Genomic DNA, 3909 nt, shown 5'->3' with positions numbered 1-3909 from the left:
GTGGAATTGTTATGTTGGTTGGGGTTGTAAGGTTTGTGGTTTTGTGGTTGGGTTTGCTGGTTTCCCCACCCAAAGTTTGGGTGGTTTTTCCAGCCTGGGTTGTAAGTGTTGGAATGTGGATCATATGGTTGCCTTTGTTGATTTCCCACATAGTTGGCCTCTTTCCAATCACCTCCTTCAGTGCTTACTTCCTCTTGATCTTGTGTGTGTATTGCAGCCACTTGATTTGTTTCTAATTTCCTGGTGAGCTCTGCTAGTTGCTTGGCAAACACCTTGTTTTGGGCTAGAATTGTATCAACATGGTTCAGCTCCATGACTCCCTTAGTGTTGTGTCTCTCTGAAGCATAGTAGTACTCATTCTTAGCCACTGTCTCAATCACTTCAATGGCTTCGTCCACAGTCTTTTTCCTGTTCAATGAACCTCCCGATGAAGGGTCTACAGCCTTCCTTGATTCATAAGAAAGTCCATCATAGAAAATATGCAATTGCACCCAGTCATGGAACATGTCTGGTGGGCATTTCCTTGTCAAATCCTTGAACCTCTCCCATGCCTCGTAGAGAGTTTCACCATCTTGTTGTCTAAAAGTCTGAACCTCAGATCGAAGCCTCTTGACCTTTTGTGGGGGGTAGAAACGTGCCAGAAACTTGCTTTCCACCTCATCTCAGGTTGTTAGGCTCCCCCTTGGGAATGATTCCAGCCACTTAGCTGCCTTGTCCCTAAGTGAAAATGGGAACAAGAGCAGTTTATAGGCATCTTCCTGGACTCCATTGGACTTCACAGTGTCGCAAATTCTCAGGAATTTTGTGAGATGTTGGTTTGGATCTTCATTAGCACTCCCACCAAATGAACAATGATTCTCCACCAGTGATATTAGCTGTTGTTTGAGTTCAAAATTGTTGGCCTGAATGGGTGGTTTCTGAATGCTGCTACCACAATTCCCAGAGGTTGGGTTTATGTATGAACCAAGAACCCTCCTCTCGGGAATGGCATTGTTTCCATCAGCTCTCTCATGGTGTGAACTTCTCTATCCATGTTGAGATCTAGAGCTTCCTCAAAATTGTCCTCAGATTCTCCTTCAGATTCTTCTCCCAGTACTCTTTCCCTCTTGCTTCCCTTCTAAGTTTATGAAGGGTCCTCTCTGGTTCGGTATATGGATGAGTTGATGTCTCTCCTCTCCTACCTGTCATACAAGAACACAGCACAGGCAACAAACAAGTGAAATACTCTTGGTTAATGGAAGAGTATGGTTAGAGCAGTTGAGGAATTAATTCAAATAGTTAGTGAGTCAGTGAGTTAGTTGCTTGAATTTAAAGGCATAAAGAAAGAAAGCAAGTAACAGAGTGCAGAAATTAAAATTCAACAAGTAACTTGAACTGAATTAACAAAACAAGAAAAATGCTCAATCTAGTTAACTTCCAATTTGAGAATTGTCAATCGAAAACCAATCCCCGGCAACGGCGCCATAAACTTGATGCTACGATTTTAGGAAATTGCACGATCAGCAAAAATTCCTTCCGGCAAGTGCACCGGTTATCGTCAAGTAAAAACTCACAATAGAGTGAGGTCGAATCCCACAAGGATTGGTTGAGTGAGCAATTCAGATTAGAAGTGTGTTCTAGTTGAGCAGAATCAAGATTTAGATGAGAATTGCGGAATGTAAAATTGGCGGGAAATGTAAATGGCAAGAAATTGAAATTGCGGAATCTTAAATTGCATGAATTAAAGAGCGAGAAGCTAAATTGCTGAAATTAAAAAGGGATCGGGGTGATTGCATGAATTAAATTGCAGAATGTAAAGAGAAAGTGGTAGATCAGAAATGGGGAATTCATTGGGTTTCAGGAGATATTGAGATCTCCGAATCAAAACATTTTTATCCCTTCCTCAACCAATGCGTTCATTGAATTTTGCTTGGCAATCTTATGATTGGATCCCAATCCATTGGCTCACCAATTCTCTCTAAAAACAAACAAATTCCCAATCCCTTGGTTTAAATGTTCATAAGAAGAGATGACGCTCGATCACTGATTATACCACACAGTTTCATGAACCACAATTTGGTAGGATTACATGTCACAATATCCATCCAAACCCCAATCCAATTCACTGTGAGAAAGCTTCTCTAGCATGAATCCTCCATTCCTTTCCCAAGGTTCCGAAGGATTCCAATTATGGATAGTTTCTTTCCCAAGACAACTAACCAATGGAATTAGATCGAGAAGCTTTCTAACAAAAATTCAAGAGAAAAGATTGAAGAAGAAGATAAAAACTATTATTGATTCATTGAATTACAATAGAGCTCCCTAACCCAATGAAAGGGGGTTTAGTGAGTCATAGCTCTGAATTCAATTACAAAAAGTATGAAAACTAGAAAAATCATCAAAAAGTCCCTTACTAACTTAAATTCTATCCTATTTATACACTTTCTAAATTGAGCTTCTATTGTGTTTCTTGGGCTTTGAGGCCTTTCCCTGATTTCCTTTTACTTTGGGTTTATGATCCATAATCCTGATGAGGCTGCTGATCCAATTCTGTAACATTCATTGAGCCAACTTAGTGATAATGAAGTAATGACACATGACTCAACAAATTGAAATTCCAGACTCATCAATTCTTCAGGCCCAATCCCATAAACCATGATATTCAATTGGGTTTCATACCAGAGTACGTTTAAGTTAATGTTTGTGCTCAAATGCTAACTTAAACTACAATATCTTTGGTCCAGAAACCTTTTCAAATAGTGGTGTTTAAGTTGCAGTTTAAGCTTAAACTGCAACTTAAACGCCAGACACTTCTGGAGGTGGTATAACTCAAGCACGTTTAAGCTTCAGTTTAAGGTTAAACTGAAGCTTAAACGTGGAAATGGAAGAAAGCAACCCTGGAGGGTAAAGTAGTCGAACACGTTTAAGCTTCAGTTTAAGGTTAAACTGAAGCTTAAACGTGGAAATGGAAGAAAGCAACCCTGGAGTGTGGAATGGTCGAACACGTTTAAGCTTCAGTTTAAGGTTAAACTGAAGCTTAAACGTGGAAATGAAGAAAGCAACCCTGGAGGAGAATTTTGGTCGAACACGTTTAAGCTCCAGTTTAAGGTTAAACTGGAGCTTAAACGTGGAAATGGCTCCCTGGTGCATTTCTCATTTCTGGCGTTTAACTTCCAGTTTAAGGTTAAACTGGAGGTTAAACGCCACTTTCAGCTTTTCCTCAGCTTTCATGATTTTGGCGTTTAAGCTCCAGTTTAAGCTTAAACTGGAGCTTAAACGCCACTGATAGTTCCCAGCATTATATGGCTTGGCAGTTTAAGTTCCAGTTTAAGCTTAAACTGGAACTTAAACTCCACATGTGATATTCAAGCTTCCTTTATTGATTTTGTTGCTTCCTTGCATAGCCTCTTCTTCCCTGAAATCATCCAAACAACTGCATCAAAGTCTTGCAAAATTTCATGAGAAATCTTCCATTCATAGCATTCAAGTAATATAACTAAAAACTCATGGAATTTGCATCAAAATCATACTGTTTGGATGGTTCATTGCTTTGTTATTCATTTAACCATTCTTGGTTACTTTAAGCTCAAGAAAATGCATAAAACAACTAAAACTAACAGAAAAATGCTAGTGAAACTAGCCTAAGATGCCTTGGCATCACATAGAGGGAAGGTAGGCTCATTGTTTTCATCCAAAAAGAAGGGTCGAGCTCCTTTAATAGCTCAAACTTTGAAGTAGTAATTCTTAAAATGCCTAAACGATTCATCATACATAGAGAACACTTTCTTTCCTAGGGAAGCTTGGAAAGAAATCTAGGAAGGTTTTTTTAGCTTTCCCAGGTTTGGTCAAGACAAAAAGATAAAGGAAGAGGGCTTGAGAAGGTCGGATATCGAGTTCCTGACACAACAATTGGAATATCTTTATGAAACC

At 39.3% G+C, this 3909-nt stretch overlaps 1 non-coding gene across 1 annotated transcript; it reads left to right on the top strand.

Moving 5' to 3' along the window:
- Positions 1-504: 504 nt before the first annotated feature.
- Positions 505-608, top strand: LOC130937016 (small nucleolar RNA R71). Its single transcript, XR_009068254.1, has one exon. It is a non-coding gene; the product is annotated as a small nucleolar RNA R71 (small nucleolar RNA).
- The last annotated feature ends 3301 nt before the right edge of the window (positions 609-3909 follow it).

The sequence above is a fragment of the Arachis stenosperma genome, chromosome 6 (assembly GCF_014773155.1).
Source record: "Arachis stenosperma cultivar V10309 chromosome 6, arast.V10309.gnm1.PFL2, whole genome shotgun sequence".
Lineage (NCBI taxonomy): Eukaryota > Viridiplantae > Streptophyta > Magnoliopsida > Fabales > Fabaceae > Arachis > Arachis stenosperma.
The sequence above is the reverse complement of the archived record's forward strand: the minus strand, read 5'-3'. Positions and strand labels throughout refer to the sequence as shown.